Here is a 24106-nt window from a genome sequence, read left to right as displayed (position 1 = left end):
ATGGAATTAAAGCTCTAGGGGGTACAGCAGTTGAACTGGTCTTCTTAATATTGTCCCATCTGATGTGCGTACAGCACAAGATCTCACAAGTCCATCTCTTCCTGGAAAAAGTTCCTTGATGATCCCAGTCTTCCAAATCTGGTGCGGCGCTCTCTCCTCTCCAATGAGCACCAGATCACCCTCCTTGAGAGGGGTAGAATGTGAGTTCTTACTGGTGTTGGCAGATCTCAGCTCCAGTAAGTACTCCCTTTTCCATCGAGTCCAGAAGTCGTTGAGAAGACGCTAGCGATATTTCCATCTCTGTGTTAGCTCCTCTCTGCTGGAGCGGGGGGTGTGACTGGCAGCATGGAAAGGGCTTGGGTGGCAAGGAGCAGAGTCACCTTCCGATCAGAAAGTGAGCTGGGGTGAGGGGCTGAGGCTCTTCAGGTTCATTATAAACAAAGGTGAGTGGTCATGAGTTTATTGTTAATTCTGCTTCTGCTAATAGAGATGTCATCTCCTCAAAGCTCAGTGAAGCTCTCCCCATCACTTTCCTTAAACATGTTTTAACTGATCTAACCAGTCTCTCCCAAAATCCCCCCCACCAGGCTGCTCGTTCTGCGATGTACTTCCATGTGATGCCCTTTTCAGTGAAATACCTTAAGAGCTCAGGCTCCTTGATGGCCGTCCAGAGTTCTCTGAGGTCTTGATCAGCTCGTTTGAAGGTCCGTGCATTATCTGAATACACAATCCTACAGAGGCCTCGTCTGGATATGAATCTCTTAAATGCCAGGAGGAACGTCTCTGTTGACATATCGGACACCCGCTCCAGGTGGACTGCACGTGTCACAGCACAGGTTAACAGTGCTACATATGCCTTTTCCACTTTGTCTTTCTTAGTCTTGACGTATAGAGGGCCTGCAAAGTCCACTCCAACAGTCTCAAATGGAGGTGATTCTGTAATCCGATCTCTCGGCAGGGGCACTGTTGACTGCTGCATTGCCTTTACTCTGAATCTTTTACAAGTAGTGCAGGCTGTAATGATTGTCTTTGTCATTTATCGGGCTCGTGGAATCCAATATGTGTCTCTTAGTTGCATTAAAGTGTCTCTCATACCTGAATGCATCACTTGGTCATGACAGCGCCTGATCAACATTTCTGAGAGTCTGTGGTCTGAAGGGAGTGTTGCAGTCCTCCTCCCAGACAGATCAAACCGTGTTTGTCTAGAAATGGCTTCAGGTCTCTAATTCTCGAGTCTCTGTGAATGTCTTTTCCTGCTCTTATTCACTTTTCTCCCTCTGGAAACCTTGATTTTGCGCCTCCAGAATCCAGTATCTTTCAGCTTCAGCCAACTCCTCGGCCGTCAGCTCTCCTTGCTTCATTTCACTTGAGCGTAAGTTGTGTGTGAATCTTCTAATCCATGCTGTGACTCTGAGAACTGTTTTTAACTTACTGTAGTTTTCCAGCTTTAACAGTGGATCTGTTGATGTTGGTTCCATATTGTTGAGCTGGACTGTGACATGACTTGGCCTAACCTCATTCTTTACCTCCTCTTCACAGAGCCTTTTATCAGGAAAACTTTGCCGCTCTGCTGAGCTCAGGAACTGTGGCCCTGACCACCAAAGCTCCTCTTCCTTCAGCCTTGTGACGGTCTGGCCCCTTGTAGTGAGATCAGCTGGGTTGAGTTTCCCGCTACAATGGGACCAGGTTTCTGGTGTGGTCAGGGACTGAATCTCCATCACTCTGTTGGCAACAAACTGTTTCCATCTGTGTGGTGAGCTGGAAATCCAATGAATCACAATCATGGAGTCTGTCCACATTCGGATTTGGTTCGGCTGCATATTCAGTGCTTGAAGCAGATTGTTTCCCATTCTTGCAGCAATCAGAGCCCCCATTAGTTCAAGGCGTGGCAGTGTTAGTTTCTTAATAGGTGCAACTCTGGACTTGGACATGACCAGTCTAGTCATGGACTCTCCCTCAGCTGTCTGTCCTTGGAGATAAGCTGCTGCACCATATGCTTTCTCACTTGCGTCATTGAAAACATGAAGAACTTGAGCTTGACTGTTTTGCAGTGTCTCAGTTCCGTGCCACCTGGGAATGACAATCTGATGGAGCTGAAGGAGCTCAATACACCACTGCTGCCACCTTTGTGAGAGATCATCTGGCAGCTCCTCATCCCAGTTGATGCCTCTTTGCCACATGTCCTGGAAGAGACATTTCACTCTTATTGTGAATGGTGTCAGAAAGCCCAAAAGAACAATTTGGCTGAAGAACGCAGGACACTCCTTTTTGTGTTCTCTTTGTCTTTAAAAATGTCCAAGGTGCTTCACGTTAAAAACAAAGTCATCAGTCTCTGGCCTCCACACAAGGCCGAGCACCTTTCACACACAGCCGCTTGTCTCAGGATCCATGGCGAAGTCAAAGTCACTTTGCTGCCACTTGGCTTTCAGTTCAGGGGAATTTGTAGTCCACTTACAGAGGTTCATGCTTGCGTCAGACTAGGGCTGGGCGATAAAACGATAACGATAATTATCGATGAAAACTTTTCCTCTATAGAGATATGAAACATGGTCGATATAATTTTCGATAGATTACATTCGTCCATATTTTGACAGACAATACGAATAGCCAATGACAACGAGAGTGGCGCCGCACTGAACCAATCACGTGGCTGGAATAGAGCCATGCCAGCAGCTAGTCGCGGCGTGTTTGTTTGTGCTGCTGCAGCAGTTTAAAAAAAAGAAAATGAGTGCTCCGACGGAGGAAATGACGGAAGCCCAAGACGTAAGGGATGACATCGTTGACAAGAAGGTGGTGTGGAGGCATTTTGGTTTTTTGAAGTCCGACATGAAACAGAGTAGTGTGCACTGCAAATTATGTCGAGCACATGTTCCGACAAAGACGGGGAATACCACTAATCTTTTCCATCACCTAAAGCAGCGCCACCCGTTTGAGCACGGAGAACTTTTACAAACACAGCCCGGAACAAGTACTAGTCGTCCCCCCAAAACAACGCATGTGCAGCAGCAACAGAACACCATAGAGTCTGCTTTATCCAGCGTCATACCTTATGACAAAAAATTGAAGAGACACCGTGATATAACAAATGCAGTAGCTTATTGTATTGCAAAAGACATGCTACCAATAAGCACAGTGGAAAATAAGAGGTTCAAGTGGATGCTAAAAGTTATGGACCCTCGTTACAAACTGCCTGGGCGTAAACATTTCTCCCAGACCACACTCCCACAGATGTACAATGAGTGTAGAGAGAGAGTCGAGAAAGAACTGCAAAATGTAGCACACTTTGCTACCACGTCAGATATGTGGTCCAGTCGCACATCTGAGCCATACATGAGCCTCACTGCCCACTTCATAGACAAAGACTGGAATCTGATAAGCAAATGCCTTCAAACGGCGTACTTTCCAGAAGACCATACAGGTGAAATAATTGCTGCAGGACTGTCAGAAGCACTTGCATCCTGGGGCTTGAGTAAAGACAAACAAGTCTGCATCACAACAGACAGTGGGACGAATATAGTCAAGGCCACATCCCTCAACAACTGGACTCGGCTGCAATGCTTTGGGCATTGACTTCACTCAGCTGTTGGTAAGCCCCCCTCTGCTGTATATATCCCTGCCTCTGCTGAAATAATTTGTAATTTCATCAATATCATATATAAAAAATAAATGTATGTACAGTGTTGCAATATGCAAACAATAACAAAATCTGGACAGGGTGATTAAATTCTGGCATGTTAAATTAGCATTTAACTTATTGTACTGTTGTATGTTTTCACATTACTGTAAGTAATCTTTTTTTTTTGATTAATTGAATATTTATGTAAATTTCAATTCCTAAATTGTTTTATTTAAGTTCCTAATTACTTTAGAAATTAGGAACTGTTAAGGAAATGTTTAGAAATGTCCAGCTCAAATAAATAAGGAGGAATGAGCTTGAAATCCCACATTAGCATACAACAACAAAGTGATAGCAAAAATAGAGAGAATAAGGAAATAACAAATAGTAAACAAGAAGTATAAAAAACAAGGATATGTAAAATATCAATTTAAACAAGAGACACAAAAACAGGAACAATATATACTGTAAAATAACAACAGTTTAATTTATGCTGTTTATCTTTTTTCCTCAGAGAGAGCAGGAAAAGACAAGAGGGTGGAGCGAGCTGTGGGTGTTTGTAAGAAAGTGGTGGCTTCCTTCTCTTTCTCGTGGAAGAAGAAGAGAGACTTGGCTGCTGCTCAGGAAGAGTTTCACCTACCCCAACACAAGCTGGTGACAGAGTCACCCACTAGGTGGGGCTCACGTCAGAAAATGATTGAGAGGGAACAACAGAAAGCCATCTCTCAGGTACTGGGTGCAGATAAGAAGACCAGGCACTTGGTTCCCTCCTGGCAAGACCTAGAAGTGCTGGAGGCTATGCATGAGGCCCTGAATCCTCTACTGGAGTTCACTGATTCACTCTCTGGTGAATGTTATGTGAGTGTGTCATACCTGAAGCCAGGGGCGGAGTGGGGCACCAAAATCCACCGGGAAAATTCTGACCGCACCGGCCCATTCCCTACATTTCTGTAAATCAGTGGCGAACCGTGCCTATCAGAACTGGGCCTTCTGTACACAGTGAAAAAAATCACTAACGAAAAATAGGCGGCGTCCCTGGCCATTTTTAAGCTTTAGGCAAAATATAGTTTTACTGCTCCATCTTCAAAATTGCGTTGTTCTAGTTATGCACACAGCCACACACACGTTCACAGCCACACGTACACAGCCACACACACGTACACAGCCACACGTACACAGCCACATGCACACAGCCACACACACGTACACAGCCACACGCACACAACCACACGCACACACACACACACACACACACACACACACACACACACTATCGGACGTCAGGCAGACAGTCACTTTATGAACAATCATTTAACAAGTGTGTGGAAACAAAATGCAACCAGTTCAACAAGATGCACCACTGCAGCAAAACCAGCAATAACACATCAGTTCCACTCACCAGTGACGTCACTTAAAGACGAAATCTTTTCATTAAACGGTCGTCTTGAAAAGGGCACTGACAATAAATCCGCAACAATATCATCTCCACCTGTTGCCATTTTCAATGCCGGCTATCAATCACAACTCGCTAGTTAAGCTAGGTGTTGCGTGACTGCAATCGGTTCATTGGATAAACGCAGTGATAGGCCCTCCCATTCCCAGAAGGCTTTGCTCCAATCTACGTTATTTTAAGAACAAAGAAACAAATTAAATTGCAGGTCGTTTTTTTATTTGTGACCATGAAAGTTCTGTAACGCCTGAATAAGAAGAATGAAATTAAGATAGGCTACACAAACATCAGTAGATCGATGGGAGAGATCAGAGATGAGTGTGCAGGGTAACCATGACTGAGATATAGAGAGTGAGCAAGCGGTATAAATATTGATTGGACTTTTAATTTAGCCTAATATAGTAGATCTTAGAGATTTTCACGGAGAATTTCAATAACGTCAGTAATTTCAACAAGTCCAAGGGCCGGCCGCGGTCGTATCACGGCCGTTCAGAATGATCTGTGGGCCGGTTCACGCAAATTCATAGGCCGGCCGGCCGACCGGGAAAACTCCCGATCGTCCCGATTACCACTCCGCCCCTGCCTGAAGCCAATGCTGCATCTCTTCAAAACATAGATTCTGAAAACTTCTGATGATGAATCACAACTCACAAAGGAAATGAAGATAACAGTCATGGCATACCTGGACGAAAAGTATGCTGACCAGAAAACAGATGACCTGCTTGAGATTGCAACCTTGGTGGATCCACGTTTTAAGGTACAATACACCAAGCCAGAAAAGATTGATGCCATCAAAATGAAAGCAGTGTCTGAGATGTTGGAGGGAAACCAGGACCCGTCCACTTCAGCCAGAACAGAGGGACCAGGAGAAGAAGGGGCAGAAGCTGCTGCAGTGCTACCCACCCAGAAGAAACAGCGAAAATCATTGGGCAGTTTCTTTAAGAAATCATGTCCCACCACCAGCACAGGACTTACTGACAAAGAGACAGTGGAAAGTGAGCTTGACAAGTACTTGCTGGCACCAGATGCGGACAGTGAAATGGACCCACTGCAGTGTGGAAAATCCATGAAAAAAACTTCCCAAGAGTGAGCTGCCTGGCAAAGCGCTACTTGTGCATCCCGGCAACCAGCACCCCCTCTGAGAGGGTATTTAGCACAGGGGGTAATATTGTGACCTGCAACAGGGCAGCTTTAAAACCGGAAGCAGTGGATAGACTTGTCTTCCTCACCCGCAATCTAGTGTAGGCTTATGTCTGTCTGACCCAAAACATTGACAGCACTGAGAGACAGTACTGCACACATTGGGATTTTTTGTGCCTTTTTTCTGAGCATAAGCTGATAACAGTTGAGCCAATGTCTATTTTATTTATGTTGTCTTTGAAAGCTGCTTGAAATTGCACTGAGGGTATAAGACATTTTTTTGGCTATTTATTGTTCTATTTTATTGTTTGTTCTTTAAAAAACAATATTTAAAACAATCTATACAAAGGAGAGTTTCTGAAAATTTAATTATATTTTGATACTATTTTATTCATTTGACATTGACAAAATAATGTCTGTTTTGTTTATGTTCACCTTTGACAGAAAATAAATATTGAATTAAAAATTAACCTTCTGATATCTTCATATCTCAATTAAGAGTAGCAGGCAACATTTAAAATTCACAAAATAGTGATTTGTTTTATATCATGATATATATCGATATCGACTGATATAAAAAAAAATATCATGATATGATTTTTTCCCATATCGCCCAGCCCTTTGTCAGACATTATTTTCTTTGCACTTGCTGTCAATGTGTAAGCCTCTTCAACACTGCTTGAGCTGGCAATAAAGTCATCAACATACAGAGAGTCTTTCAGGGTGTTAATGACCTGTGTGTGACTTGTTTGATATATCTCTAGGTGATTTCTGATTGTGGCTGCCAGCAAAAATGGACTTGATGACACACCAAACACCACACGAGTCATTCTCAGCACACGCAGGTTTGTGTTCTCAGCATCAGGGCGACCAGTGAGCCACAGGAACCTCAACACATCTCTGTCCTCTTCTGCGATGGATATCTGTAGGAAAGCCTTTGTGATGTCTGCCACGAATGCAATGGGGTGCAACCTGAACCCGACAAGGACGTTGAGGAGGTCTGGGTTCAGGTTCGGTCCAGTGAGCAGACAGTCATTAAGAGATGGACAGCCATCCTCATGTGCAGAAGCATCAAAAACGACCCTCAGCTTGGTCGTTGCCTTGTCCTCTTTTATCACAGCATGGTGAGGTAAGTAGTATTGGATGTTGTTATTTTCTGCTCCAACTATGACTTTGGTCCCTGGGACGTCTTCACATATTCCTTGTTGAAGGTAGTCGTCTATTACATCATTGTATCTCTTCAACAGTGTTACATCAGCTTTCAGTTTTCTTTTTAGACCTTCAAATCTTCTCTTGGCAATTCTCAGGTTGTCTGGAAGCTGTGTTCTATCTTGATGCCATGGCAACTTAACTTCATATCGCCCTTTTCTGTAGCTGACTGACCTGTTGAAGTGCTCTTGAGCTTCAGTGTCCGCTGCCCGTTCTTCACCTTTGCAGGAGATGCCCAGAGACTCTATCTCCCAGAATGCGCGCAGCTGGTTTGAAACCTGCATGGTCTCCTCAGTGCAGATCTTCATGCATGAAGTCTCACTCATGCTTAACATGGACACTGGGCCCTGTACTGTCCAGCCAAACATGGGCTCTCTGGCAACTAAGGGGTCTGACAGCCTCTCAACTCTACCAGAAACCATTTTCCAGTAGACATCAGCACCTATCAATACGGACAGTTCCAGCTTTCAACAGCCTCAATCGCAAGGGTTTTCTCTTTGTCACAGATGTTTTGCAGAATTAATTTTACAACATTTCGTTCCATTGTTACTGGGGTGTCACTGCCAAAGGTGTAGAGCTTTAAAGTCTCTTTTCTCACAACAGGTAATCCTAATGCCTTTGCCTGCTTCTCCAGGATGAAGCTCCGTTGACTTCCTCCATCCATCAGACAACGTACCTTCTTCTTCCCCTTTGTTCCCTCTGCCAATGCTGTTACTGTCTGCAGGAGAAATGTGTGTCTCATCTGTGTGTGGGGCCACAGATGAGATGACAGCCTCAGTTGTTTCTTGAGCGCTGCTCTGGGTTTCACTGGTTTCACCTTTGTCACACATCGTGGGGTGGTGTCTCCGTCCGCACCCACTACATGACACTCCCTTGGTTTTGCAGAATTTAGCCATGTGTCGCTGTCCTAAGCATATGAAACACCGTCCCATTCTCTTCAGCGTTTCCTTTCGCAGGTTAAGTGTGTTTTCTGTACACAGATTTATGACTTGTGCTGTCACAGAATATACATCCTGGAGGGGACTGTGAGCTGCTGATGTAGAGCATGGCAGCTGATGGCAGACTTGGCTTCCTGAACTTTCCGCTCGCTGAATCAGGCTTGTATCTGTGCTGGTTGGGGGACTGTGACTCCTTGCTGTGGCTTCCTGCTTTGTTCAGGTGCATGGCACGCTCTCTGCTTTCAACCTCCTGCTGTATAAAGGCAATGAGCTCTGGAACTTTCAGTTCATGGTCTGAACCTATTTCACGTGTGTAAGCAAGAGCAAGGTCATCTGGGATCATCTGCAGTAATATGGGGCATAGCAATCCTCCATACGTGTCTGACACTACTCCCATTGCTTCCAAGCCTCTAATCTGGACCTCACACTCATTGTAAAGTCTTCTAAGAGCAACAATGTCTGAAGATCTTTTAACTGGTGTCAGGCTCAACAGTTTAGACATGTGAGCACTCACAATCAGGTCCTTTCTTCCAAATCTCTCCTTGAGCATGTCTATGGCAGCGTCATAATTGCTCTCCGTTATCTTTAACCCCGCGATGGCTCTGGCTGCTGGACCCACCAAACAGGACTTCAGGTAAGTAAGCTTTTCAGTTTTGCTTAGCTCAATATTCTCATGGATAGCAGTCTGAAACTGGTCCCAGAATTCTTGCCACATCGATATTTCTCCATCATATTTGTTTATGTACAACTTGGGCAACTTTACCGATGGTCTGCTGGTCATTCTGCTCGAGTGGGAGCTCACGTCGCTCAACCGCGGAGATATTTGTTCGACCGAGTACAATAAAAACGACGACTAACAGAACGTAAAACAATCTCTGGCTTCCAACGTTTTCCAACTGACTTTTCCTTCTTCTTCGGTTCGAACTTTAACCTACTCTCAACTGACATGTAAACAAACAGAACGCCCCCTTGTGGTCTAAATGTGTAACATCTCATACCAGTGATAAATGAAATCATGTATGGAAATAACTTTACTTTTACTCTGTATTTTAATATTATCTATCTGATATATTTAAGCTATCTGAATGTAAATCATGAAATAGAATCCATAAATAAATAATGATTTCTAAATAAATAATAATGAACAAAGGACAACAACTACAGTAAAAGTAACACATTCACACACAAATTAAAGTTACACACAAATTATACCTATTAAATAGTTATCACCTCAGTAAACATTAAATGAATTGAAAGATTACAATAAATTCAATGGTAAATATTGCAAATTAAACTTATTATTTCCTATAGGTTTACTTGTATTTTGTGCTAAAATTCAAAGTATCTCAGCTTGATTCTGCATCTCTATTTACAGCTCATCAGTCCACGTGAATGTTTACTGTTGCTATGGCAACAAGAGACAGCTGACGTTAGCATCTGTCAGCTAGCTTAGTTAAATCATCTGAACAATAATAACCCATAATATCACAATTCGGCATATTTGACAAAATCAACCACAACTACCAACAGTCACAGCCCTTCAACTCTGGGCTAATATGCTGTCACATGTTAGATTGTCAAAGTTAGAAAAATAACGGCTTCAATCCCTGAGGAGCTACGTTAGCATTAGCGGCAGCTGCATTCATCTGTATGCAGTTAGTTAGGTCACATCACATTCAATGTAAAAACATTTTTTACTTTGTTTTGGACATGTCTCAAAAATTTTGCCTAGCTAGCCCCAGGCTAACGTTACTTACCATGTCTGCCTCCACTCGCTCATCATCATTAGGTCCTCCTCCCTCGTCTCCCGGCGCAGCAGCACCTGTGGCTGCTGGCGGGTTGGTGTCACTGGTCCCGGCACCAAAAAGGTCCGTCAACTTCGCACATTTAGAAGCCTCCACCTCCAGAGACTTCAACTTTTTTAATCGCTGTTTCTCAGCACCACCCGGGCGTTTCTTCCTCTTATCCATTTTCAAGTAGCGGACACTACAGTTTCGAAGACGCTCACTACTACGACTCACTAATGTTACTACTGGCTCAGCAGCAGCCCGTGGCCCGCCCGTGGCCTGCCCATCGAGGTCCTGCCCCACCCTGGTTCGTGTAGTGATTGACAGCACTGTCAGGGCTCTCTGAGCGTGTCAGCCCATGATTGATTGACAATGACAAACAATAAACCAACTATATGTGTCGATGCTGGTAACACACTGCTAGCCCTCTGTGGCCAATTGGCAGGCCCAATTAGAGGGAATTTCAAGAAAAAAAAAAAAACATAGCAGACCGGACCGGCCCACATTGGGTCAACGGCCCACCGGGACAATGCCCGGTATGCCAGATGGCCAGTCCACCCCTGTGAATGTTCCACTGTGACATCAAAGATGCACTGATTGTTCCACTGTGACATCAAAGATGCACTGATTGTTCCAATGTGACCTCACAGTTGGTTAGGATTGTTCCACTGTGACATCAAAGCTGCAGTATTTGATGCACTCTAACATCACAGTTGGTTATGATTGTTCCACTGTGACATGACATTGGGTTTTGTGGTTTCACTGTGACATCAAACTGCACTGTTCGATCCACTGTGACATCAAAGCTGCACTGTTGGATCCACTAACATCTCAGTTGGTCATGATTGTTCAACTGTGACATCAAACCTGCACTGTTTGGATTACTCTGACATCACAGTTGGTTATGATTGTTCCACTGTGACATCAAAGTTGCACTGTTTGATCCACTGTGACATCACAGTTGGTTATGAATGTTCCACTGTGACATCAAAGATGCACTGATTGTTCCACTGTGACCTCACAGTTGGTTAGGATTGTTCCACTGTGACATCGAAGCTGCATTATTTGATGCACTCTGACATCACAGTTGGTTATGATTGTTCTACTGTGACATGACATTGGGTTTTGTGGTTTCACTGTGACATCAAAGCTGCACTGTTCGATCCACTAACATCTCAGTTGGTCATGATTGTTCCACTGTGACATCACAGTTGGTTATGATTGTTCCACTGTGACCTCACAGTTGATTATGATTGTTCCACTGTGACATCACAGTTGGCTATGTTGTTCCACTGAGACATCAAAGCTGCATTGTTTGATCCACTGTAACATCACAGTTGGTTGTGATTGTTCCACCGTGACATCACAGTTGGTAATGATTGTTCCAGTGTGACATCACATTGGGTTTTGTGGTTTCACTGTGACATCAAAGCTGCAGTGTTAGATAAACTGTGACATCAAAGCTGCACTGTTCGAGACGCTGTAACATCTAGGTTGGTTATGATTGTTCCACTGTGACCTCACAGTTGGTTAGGATTGTTCCACTGTGACATCAAAGCTGCACTGATTGTTTCACTGTGACCTCACAGTTGGTTATGGTTGTTCCACTGTGACCTCACAGTTGGTTAGGATTGTTCCACTGTGACATCAAAGCTGCATTGTTTGATCCACTGTGACATCACAGTTGGTTATGATTGTTCCACTTTGACCTCACAGTTGGTTAGGATTGTTCCACTGTGACATCAAAGCTGCATTGTTTGATCCACTGTGACATCACAGTTGGTCATGATTGTTCCACTGTGACCTCACAGTTGGTTAGGATTTTTCCACTGTGACATCAAAGCTGCAATGTTCGATCCACTAACATCTCAGTTGGTCATGATTGTTCCATTGTTCCACTGTGACATCAAAGCTGTACTGTTCGATCCACTGTGACATCAAAGCTGCACTGTTCGATCCACTGTGACATCACAGTTGGTTTTGATTGTTCCACTGTGACATCACAGTTGGTTATGTTGTTCCACTGTGACCTCACAGTTGGTTAGGATTGTTCCACTGTGACATCAAAGCTGCACTGATTGTTCCACTGTGACCTCACAGTTGGTTAGGATTGGTCCACTGTGACATCAAAGCTGCATTATTTGATGCACTCTGACATCACAGTTGGTTAGGATTGTTCCACTGTGACATGACATTGGGTTTTGTGGTTTCACTGTGACATCAAAGCTGCACTGTTCGATCCACTAACATCTCAGTTGGTCATGATTGTTCCACTGTGACATCACAGTTGGTTATGATTGTTCCACTGTGACCTCACAGTTGGTTAGGATTGTTCTACTGTGACATCAAAGCTACATTGTTTGATCTACTGTGACATCCCAGTTGGTTATGATTGTTCAACTGTGACATCACAGTTGGTTATGATTGTTCAACTGTGACATCACAGTTAGTTATGTGGTTTCTCTGTAACATCAAAGCTGCACTGTTTGGTCCACTATGACATCACAGTTTGTTATGATTGTTCCATTGTGACATCACAGTTGGTTATGTGGTTTCTCTGTAACATCAAAGCTGCACTGTTTGGTCCACTATGACATCAAAGCTGCATTGTTTGTTCCACTGTGACATCAAAGCTGTACTGTTCGATCCACTGTGACTTCAAAGCTGCACTGTTCGATCCACTGTGACATCACAGCTGCACTGTTCGATCCACTGTGACATCAAAGCTGCACTGTTCGATCCACTAACATCTCAGTTGGTCATGATTGTTCCACTGTGACACCACAGTTGGTCATGATTGTTCCACTGTGACCTCACAGTTGATTAGGATTGTTCCACTGTGACATCACAGTTGGCTATGTTGTTCCACTGAGACATCAAAGATGCATTGTTTGATCCACTGTAACATCACAGTTGGTTGTGATTGTTCCACCGTGACATCACAGTTGGTTATGATTGTTCCAGTGTGACATCACATTGGGTTTTGTGGTTTCACTGTGACATCAAAGCTGCAGTGTTAGATAAACTGTGACATCAAAGCTGCACTGTTCGAGACGCTGTAACATCTAGGTTGGTTATGATTGTTCCACTGTGACCTCACAGTTGGTTAGGATTGTTCCACTGTGACATCAAAGCTGCACTGATTGTTTCACTGTGACCTCACAGTTGGTTATGGTTGTTCCACTGTGACCTCACAGTTGGTTAGGATTGTTCCACTGTGACATCAAAGCTGCATTGTTTGATCCACTGTGACATCACAGTTGGTTATGATTGTTCCACTTTGACCTCACAGTTGGTTAGGATTGTTCCACTGTGACATCAAAGCTGCAATGTTTGATCCACTGTGACATCACAGTTGGTCATGATTGTTCCATTGTTCCACTGTGACATCAAAGCTGTACTGTTCGATCCACTGTGACATCAAACCTGCACTGTTTGATCCACTGTGACACCACAGTTGGTTATGTCGTTCCACTGTGAAATCAAAGCTGTACTGTTCGATCCACTGAGACATCAAAGCTGCACTGTTTGATCCACTCTGACATCAGACTTGGTTATGATTGTTCAACTGTGACATCGAAGCTGCACTGTTTGGTTTACTGTGACATCACAGTTGGTTTTGAATGTTCCACTGTGACATCAAAGCTGCACTGATTGTACCACTGTGGCCTCACAGTTGGTTAGGATTGTTCCACTGTGACAACAAAGCTGCACTCTTTGATCCACTGTGACATCACAGTTGGTTATGATTGTTCCACTGTGACATCACAGTTGGTTATGATTGTTCCACTGTGACCTCACAGTTGGTTAGGATTGTTCCACTGTGACATCAAAGCTACATTGTTTGATCCACTGTGACATCACAGTTGGTTATCTTGTTCCACTGTGACATCACAGTTGGTTATGATTGTTCAACTGTGACATCACAGTTGGTTATGATTGTTCCATTTTGACATCAAAGCTACGTTGTTTGATCCACTGTGACATCACATTTGGCTATGATTGTTCCACTGTGACATCACAGTTGGTTATGTGGTTTCTCTGTAACATCAAAGCTGCACTGTTTGGTCCACTGTGACATCACAGTTTGTTATGATTGTTCAACTGTGACATCACAATGGGTCATGATTGTTTCACTGTGACATCACAGTTGGTTATGGTTGTTCCAGTGTGACCTCACAGTTGGTTAGGTTCGATCCACTGAGACATCAAAGCTGCACTGTTTGATCCACTGTGACATCACAGTTGGTTAGGATTGTTCTACTGTGACATCAAAGCTACATTGTTTGATCTACTGTGACATCCCAGTTGGTTATGATTGTTCAACTGTGACATCACAGTTGGTTATGATTGTTCAACTGTGACATCACAGTTAGTTATGTGGTTTCTCTGTAACATCAAAGCTGCACTGTTTGGTCCACTATGACATCACAGTTTGTTATGATTGTTCCATTGTGACATCACAGTTGGTTATGTGGTTTCTCTGTAACATCAAAGCTGCACTGTTTGGTCCACTATGACATCAAAGCTGCATTGTTTGTTCCACTGTGACATCAAAGCTGTACTGTTCGATCCACTGTGACTTCAAAGCTGCACTGTTCGATCCACTGTGACATCACAGCTGCACTGTTCGATCCACTGTGACATCAAAGCTGCACTGTTCAATCCACTAACATCTCAGTTGGTCATGATTGTTCCACTGTGACACCACAGTTGGTCATGATTGTTCCACTGTGACCTCACAGTTGATTAGGATTGTTCCACTGTGACATCACAGTTGGCTATGTTGTTCCACTGAGACATCAAAGCTGCATTGTTTGATCCACTGTAACATCACAGTTGGTTGTGATTGTTCCAGTGTGACATCACATTGGGTTTTGTGGTTTCACTGTGACATCAAAGCTGCAGTGTTAGATAAACTGTGACATCAAAGCTGCACTGTTCGAGACGCTGTAACATCTAGGTTGGTTATGATTGTTCCACTGTGACCTCACAGTTGGTTAGGATTGTTCCACTGTGACATCAAAGCTGCACTGATTGTTCCACTGTGACATCACATTGGGTTTGTGGTTTCACTGACATCAAAGCTGCACTCTTTGATCCACTGTGACATCACAGTCGGTTATCTTGTTCCACTGTGACATCACAGTTGGTTATGATTGTTCCACTGTGACCTCACAGTTGGTTAGGATTGTTCCACTGTGACATCAAAGCTACATTGTTTGATCCACTGTGACATCACAGTTGGTTATGATTGTTCCACTTTGACCTCACAGTTGGTTAGGATTGTTCCACTGTGACATCAAAGCTGCAATGTTTGATCCACTGTGACATCACAGTCGGTCATGATTGTTCCATTGTTCCACTGTGACATCAAAGCTGTACTGTTCGATCCACTGTGACATCAAACCTGCACTGTTTGATCCACTGTGACACCACAGTTGGTTATGTCGTTCTACTGTGAAATCAAAGCTGTACTGTTCGATCCACTGAGACATCAAAGCTGCACTGTTTGATCCACTCTGACATCAGACTTGGTTATGATTGTTCAACTGTGACATCGAAGCTGCACTGTTTGGTTTACTGTGACATCACAGTTGGTTTTGAATGTTCCACTGTGACATCACAGCTGCACTGATTGTACCACTGTGGCCTCACAGTTGGTTAGGATTGTTCCACTGTGACAACAAAGCTGCATTATTTGATGCACTCGGTCATCACAGTTGGTTATGATTGTTCCACTTTGACCTCACAGTTGGTTAGGATTGTTCCACTGTGACATCAAAGCTGCAATGTTTGATCCACTGTGACATCACAGTTGGTCATGATTGTTCCATTGTTCCACTGTGACATCAAAGCTGTACTGTTCGATCCACTGTGACATCAAACCTGCACTGTTTGATCCACTGTGACACCACAGTTGGTTATGTCGTTCCACTGTGAAATCAAAGCTGTACTGTTCGATCCACTGAGACATCAAAGCTGCACTGTTTGATCCACTCTGACATCAGACTTGGTTATGATTGTTCAACTGTGACATCGAAGCTGCACTGTTTGGTTTACTGTGACATCACAGTTGGTTTTGAATGTTCCACTGTGACATCAAAGCTGCACTGATTGTACCACTGTGGCCTCACAGTTGGTTAGGATTGTTCCACTGTGACAACAAAGCTGCATTATTTGATGCACTCTGACATCACAGTTGGTTATGATTGTTCCACTGTGACATCACATTGGGTTTGTGGTTTCACTGACATCAAAGCTGCACTCTTTGATCCACTGTGACATCACAGTCGGTTATCTTGTTCCACTGTGACATCACAGTTGGTTATGATTGTTCCACTGTGACCTCACAGTTGGTTAGGATTGTTCCACTGTGACATCAAAGCTACATTGTTTGACCCACTGTGACATCACAGTTGGTTATCTTGTTCCACTGTGACATCACAGTTGGTTATGATTGTTCAACTGTGACATCACAGTTGGTTATGATTGTTCCATTGTGACATCAAAGCTACGTTGTTTGATCCACTGTGACATCACAGTTGGCTATGATTGTTCCACTGTGACATCACAGTTGGTTATGTGGTTTCTCTGTAACATCAAAGCTGCACTGTTTGGTCCACTGTGACATCACAGTTTGTTATGATTGTTCAACTGTGACATCACAATGGGTCATGATTGTTTCACTGTGACATCACAGTTGGTTATGGTTGTTCCAGTGTGACCTCACAGTTGGTTAGGTTCGATCCACTGAGACATCAAAGCTGCACTGTTTGATCCACTCTGACATCAGACTTGGTTATGATTGTTCAACTGTGACATCAAAGCTGCACTGTTTGGTTTGCTGTGACATCACAGTTGGTTTTGAATGTTCCACTGTGACATCAAAGCTGCACTGATTGTACCACTGTGGCCTCACAGTTGGTTATGATTGTTCCACTGTGACATCACACTGGGTTTTGTGGTTTCACTGTGACATCAAAGCTGCACTGTTTGATCCACTGTGACCTCACAGTTGGTTAGGATTTTTCCACTGTGACATCAAAGCTGCAATGTTCGATCCACTAACATCTCAGTTGGTCATGATTGTTCCACTGTGACACCACAGTTGGTTATGATTGTTCCACTGTGACCTCACAGTTGATTAGAATTGTTCCACTGTGACATCACAGTTGGCTATGTTGTTCCACTGAGACATCAAAGCTGCATTGTTTGATCCACTGTAACATCACAGTTGGTTGTGATTGTTCCACCGTGACATCACAGTTGGTTATGATTGTTCCAGTGTGACATCACATTGGGTTTTGTGGTTTCACTGTGACATCAAAGCTGCAGTGTTCGATAAACTGTGACATCAAAGCTGCACTGTTCGAGACGCTGTAACATCTAGGTTGGTTATGATTGTTCCACTGTGACCTCACAGTTGGTTAGGATTGTTCCACTGTGACATCAAAGCTACACTGATTGTTCCACTGTGACCTCACAGTTGGTTATGGTTGTTCCACTGTGACCTCACAGTTGGTTAGGATTGTTCCACTGTGACATCAAAGCTGCAATGTTCGATCCACTAACATCTCAGTTGGTCATGATTGTTCCACTGTGACACCACAGTTGGTTATGATTGTTCCACTGTGACCTCACAGTTGATTAGGATTGTTCCACTGTGACATCACAGTTGGCTATGTTGTTCCACTGAGACATCAAAGCTGCATTGTTTGATCCACTGTAACATCACAGTTGGTTGTGATTGTTCCACCGTGACATCACAGTTGGTTATGATTGTTCCAGTGTGACATCACATTGGGTTTTGTGTTTTCACTGTGACATCAAAGCTGCAGTGTTCGATAAACTGTGACATCAAAGCTGCACTGTTCGAGACGCTGTAACATCTAGGTTGGTTATGATTGTTCCACTGTGACCTCACAGTTGGTTAGGATTGTTCCACTGTGACATCAAAGCTACACTGATTGTTCCACTGTGACCTCACAGTTGGTTATGGTTGTTCCACTGTGACCTCACAGTTGGTTAGGATTGTTCCACTGTGACATCAAAGCTGCAATGTTCGATCCACTAACATCTCAGTTGGTCATGATTGTTCCACTGTGACATCACAGTTGGCTATGTTGTTCCACTGAGACATCAAAGCTGCATTGTTTGATCCACTGTAACATCACAGTTGGTTGTGATTGTTCCACCGTGACATCACAGTTGGTTATGATTGTTCCAGTGTGACATCACATTGGGTTTTGTGTTTTCACTGTGACATCAAAGCTGCAGTGTTCGATAAACTGTGACATCAAAGCTGCACTGTTCGAGACGCTGTAACATCTAGGTTGGTTATGATTGTTCCACTGTGACCTCACAGTTGGTTATGGTTGTTCCACTGTGACCTCACAGTTGGTTAGGATTGTTCCACTGTGACATCAAAGCTGCATTGTTTGATCCACTGTGACATCACAGTTGGTTATGATTGTTCCACTTTGACCTCACAGTTGGTTAGGATTTTTCCACTGTGACATCAAAGCTGCAATGTTCGATCCACTAACATCTCAGTTGGTCATGATTGTTCCATTGTTCCACTGTGACATCAAAGCTGTACTGTTCGATCCACTGTGACATCAAACCTGCACTGTTTGATCCACTGTGACACCACAGTTGGTTATGTCGTTCCACTGTGAAATCAAAGCTGTACTGTTCGATCCACTGAGACATCAAAGCTGCACTGTTTGATCCACTCTGACATCAGACTTGGTTATGATTGTTCAACTGTGACATCGAAGCTGCACTGTTTGGTTTACTGTGACATCACAGTTGGTTTTGAATGTTCCACTGTGACATCACAGCTGCACTGATTGTACCACTGTGGCCTCACAGTTGGTTAGGATTGTTCCACTGTGACAACAAAGCTGCATTATTTGATGCACTCGGTCATCACAGTTGGTTATGATTGTTCCACTTTGACCTCACAGTTGGTTAGGATTGTTCCACTGTGACATCAAAGCTGCAATGTTTGATCCACTGTGACATCACAGTTGGTCATGATTGTTCCATTGTTCCACTGTGACATCAAAGCTGTACTGTTCGATCCACTGTGACATCAAACCTGCACTGTTTGATCCACTGTGACACCACAGTTGGTTATGTCGTTCCACTGTGAAATCAAAGCTGTACTGTTCGATCCACTGAGACATCAAAGCTGCACTGTTTGATCCACTCTGACATCAGACTTGGTTATGATTGTTCAACTGTGACATCGAAGCTGCACTGTTTGGTTTACTGTGACATCACAGTTGGTTTTGAATGTTCCACTGTGACATCAAAGCTGCACTGATTGTACCACTGTGGCCTCACAGTTGGTTAGGATTGTTCCACTGTGACAACAAAGCTGCATTATTTGATGCACTCTGACATCACAGTTGGTTATGATTGTTCCACTGTGACATCACATTGGGTTTGTGGTTTCACTGACATCAAAGCTGCACTCTTTGATCCACTGTGACATCACAGTCGGTTATCTTGTTCCACTGTGACATCACAGTTGGTTATGATTGTTCCACTGTGACCTCACAGTTGGTTAGGATTGTTCCACTGTGACATCAAAGCTACATTGTTTGACCCACTGTGACATCACAGTTGGTTATCTTGTTCCACTGTGACATCACAGTTGGTTATGATTGTTCAACTGTGACATCACAGTTGGTTATGATTGTTCCATTGTGACATCAAAGCTACGTTGTTTGATCCACTGTGACATCACAGTTGGCTATGATTGTTCCACTGTGACATCACAGTTGGTTATGTGGTTTCTCTGTAACATCAAAGCTGCACTGTTTGGTCCACTGTGACATCACAGTTTGTTATGATTGTTCAACTGTGACATCACAATGGGTCATGATTGTTTCACTGTGACATCACAGTTGGTTATGGTTGTTCCAGTGTGACCTCACAGTTGGTTAGGTTCGATCCACTGAGACATCAAAGCTGCACTGTTTGATCCACTCTGACATCAGACTTGGTTATGATTGTTCAACTGTGACATCAAAGCTGCACTGTTTGGTTTGCTGTGACATCACAGTTGGTTTTGAATGTTCCACTGTGACATCAAAGCTGCACTGATTGTACCACTGTGGCCTCACAGTTGGTTATGATTGTTCCACTGTGACATCACACTGGGTTTTGTGGTTTCACTGTGACATCAAAGCTGCACTGTTTGATCCACTGTGACCTCACAGTTGGTTAGGATTTTTCCACTGTGACATCAAAGCTGCAATGTTCGATCCACTAACATCTCAGTTGGTCATGATTGTTCCACTGTGACACCACAGTTGGTTATGATTGTTCCACTGTGACCTCACAGTTGATTAGAATTGTTCCACTGTGACATCACAGTTGGCTATGTTGTTCCACTGAGACATCAAAGCTGCATTGTTTGATCCACTGTAACATCACAGTTGGTTGTGATTGTTCCACCGTGACATCACAGTTGGTTATGATTGTTCCAGTGTGACATCACATTGGGTTTTGTGTTTTCACTGTGACATCAAAGCTGCAGTGTTCGATAAACTGTGACATCAAAGCTGCACTGTTCGAGACGCTGTAACATCTAGGTTGGTTATGATTGTTCCACTGTGACCTCACAGTTGGTTATGGTTGTTCCACTGTGACCTCACAGTTGGTTAGGATTGTTCCACTGTGACATCAAAGCTGCATTGTTTGATCCACTGTGACATCACAGTTGGTTATGATTGTTCCACTTTGACCTCACAGTTGGTTAGGATTTTTCCACTGTGACATCAAAGCTGCAATGTTCGATCCACTAACATCTCAGTTGGTCATGATTGTTCCATTGTTCCACTGTGACATCAAAGCTGTACTGTTCGATCCACTGTGACATCAAACCTGCACTGTTTGATCCACTGTGACACCACAGGTGGTTATGTCGTTCCACTGTGAAATCAAAGCTGTACTGTTCGATCCACTGAGACATCAAAGCTGCACTGTTTGATCCACTCTGACATCAGACTTGGTTATGATTGTTCAACTGTGACATCGAAGCTGCACTGTTTGGTTTACTGTGACATCACAGTTGGTTTTGAATGTTCCACTGTGACATCACAGCTGCACTGATTGTACCACTGTGGCCTCACAGTTGGTTAGGATTGTTCCACTGTGACAACAAAGCTGCATTATTTGATGCACTCTGACATCACAGTTGGTTATGATTGTTCCACTGTGACATCACACTGGGTTTTGTGGTTTCACTGTGACATCAAAGCTGCACTGTTTGATCCACTGTGACATCACAGTTGGTTATCTTGTTCCACTGTGACATCACAGTTGGTTATGATTGTTCCACTGTGACCTCACAGTTGGTTAGGATTGTTCCACTGTGACATCAAAGCTCCATTGTTTGATCCACTGTGACTTCACAGTTGGTTATCTTGTTCCACTGTGACATCACAGTTGGTTATGTGGTTTCTCTGTAACATCAAAGCTGCACTGTTTGGTCCACTATGACATCACAGTTTGTTATGATTGTTCCACTGTGACATCACAGTTGGTTATGATTGTTCAACTGTGACATCACAGTTGGTTATGATTGTTCCATTGTGACATCAAAGCTACGTTGTTTGATCCACTGTGACATCACAGTTGGCTATGATTGTTCCACTGTGACATCACAGTTGGTTATGTGGTTTCTCTGTAACATCAAAGCTGCACTGTTTGGTCCACTGTGACATCACAGTTTGTTATGATTGTTCAACTGTGACATCACAATGGGTCATGATTGTTTCACTGTGACATCACAGTTGGTTATGGTTGTTCCAGTGTGACCTCACAGTTGGTTAGGTTCGATCCACTGAGACATCAAAGCTGCACTGTTTGATCCACTCTGACATCAGACTTGGTTATGATTGTTCAACTGTGACATCAAAGCTGCACTGTTTGGTTTACTGTGACATCACAGTTGGTTTTGAATGTTCCACTGTGACATCAAAGCTGCACTGATTGTACCACTGTGGCCTCACAGTTGGTTAGGATTGTTCCACTGTGACAACAAAGCTGCATTATTTGATGCACTCTGACATCACAGTTGGTTATGATTGTTCCACTGTGACATCACATTGGGTTTTGTGGTTTCACTGACATCAAAGCTGCACTCTTTGATCCACTGTGACATCACAGTCGGTTATCTTGTTCCACTGTGACATCACAGTTGGTTATGATTGTTCCACTGTGACCTCATAGTTGGTTAGGATTGTTCCACTGTGACATCAAAGCTACATTGTTTGATCCACTGTGACATCACAGTTGGTTATCTTGTTCCACTGTGACATCACAGTTGGTTATCTTGTTCAACTGTGACATCACAGTTGGTTATGATTGTTCCATTGTAACATCAAAGCTACGTTGTTTGATCCACTGTGACATCACAGTTGGCTATGATTGTTCCACTGTGACATCACAGTTGGTTATGTGGTTTCTCTGTCACATCAAAGCTGCACTGTTTGGTCCACTGTGACATCACAGTTTGTTATGATTGTTCAACTGTGACATCACAATGGGTCATGATTGTTTCACTGTGACATCACAGTTGGTTATGGTTGTTCCAGTGTGACCTCACAGTTGGTTAGGTTCGATCCACTGAGACATCAAAGCTGCACTGTTTGATCCACTCTGACATCAGACTTGGTTATGATTGTTCAACTGTGACATCAAAGCTGCACTGTTTGGTTTACTGTGACATCACAGTTGGTTTTGAATGTTCCACTGTGACATCAAAGCTGCACTGATTGTACCACTGTGGCCTCACAGTTGGTTATGATTGTTCCACTGTGACATCACACTGGGTTTTGTGGTTTCACTGTGACATCAAAGCTGCACTGTTTGATCCACTGTGACATCACAGTTGGTTATCTTGTTCCACTGTGACATCACAGTTGGTTATGATTGTTCCACTGTGACCTCACAGTTGGTTAGGATTGTTCCACTGTGACATCAAAGCTCCATTGTTTGATCCACTGTGACTTCACAGTTGGTTATCTTGTTCCACTGTGACATCACAGTTGGTTATGTGGTTTCTCTGTAACATCAAAGCTGCACTGTTTGGTCCACTATGACATCACAGTTTGTTATGATTGTTCCACTGTGACATCACAGTTGGTTATGATTGTTCAACTGTGACATCACAGTTGGTTATGATTGTTCCATTGTGACATCAAAGCTACGTTGTTTGATCCACTGTGACATCACAGTTGGCTATGATTGTTCCACTGTGACATCACAGTTGGTTATGTGGTTTCTCTGTAACATCAAAGCTGCACTGTTTGGTCCACTGTGACATCACAGTTTGTTATGATTGTTCAACTGTGACATCACAATGGGTCATGATTGTTTCACTGTGACATCACAGTTGGTTATGGTTGTTCCAGTGTGACCTCACAGTTGGTTAGGTTCGATCCACTGAGACATCAAAGCTGCACTGTTTGATCCACTCTGACATCAGACTTGGTTATGATTGTTCAACTGTGACATCAAAGCTGCACTGTTTGGTTTACTGTGACATCACAGTTGGTTTTGAATGTTCCACTGTGACATCAAAGCTGCACTGATTGTACCACTGTGGCCTCACAGTTGGTTATGATTGTTCCACTGTGACATCACACTGGGTTTTGTGGTTTCACTGTGACATCAAAGCTGCACTGTTTGATCCACTGTGACATCACAGTTGGTTATCTTGTTCCACTGTGACACCACAGTTGGTTATGATTGTTCCACTGTGACCTCACAGTTGGTTAGGATTGTTCCACTGTGACATCAAAGCTACATTGTTTGATCCACTGTGACTTCACAGTTGGTTATCTTGTTCCACTGTGACATCACAGTTGGTTATGTGGTTTCTCTGTAACATCAAAGCTGCACTGTTTGGTCCACTATGACATCACAGTTTGTTATGATTGTT

The 24106-nt window shown here is 43.5% G+C and overlaps 1 pseudogene; it reads right to left on the bottom strand.

Moving 5' to 3' along the window:
* Nucleotides 1–376: 376 nt before the first annotated feature.
* On the bottom strand, nt 377–979 carry LOC141014916 (uncharacterized; annotated as a pseudogene).
* Nucleotides 980–24106: the final 23127 nt, after the last annotated feature.

This window comes from Pagrus major, chromosome 19, assembly GCF_040436345.1.
Source record: "Pagrus major chromosome 19, Pma_NU_1.0".
NCBI lineage: Eukaryota > Metazoa > Chordata > Actinopteri > Spariformes > Sparidae > Pagrus > Pagrus major.
Note: the sequence above shows the minus strand (reverse complement) of the source record. Positions and strands in the feature narration are given on the sequence as shown.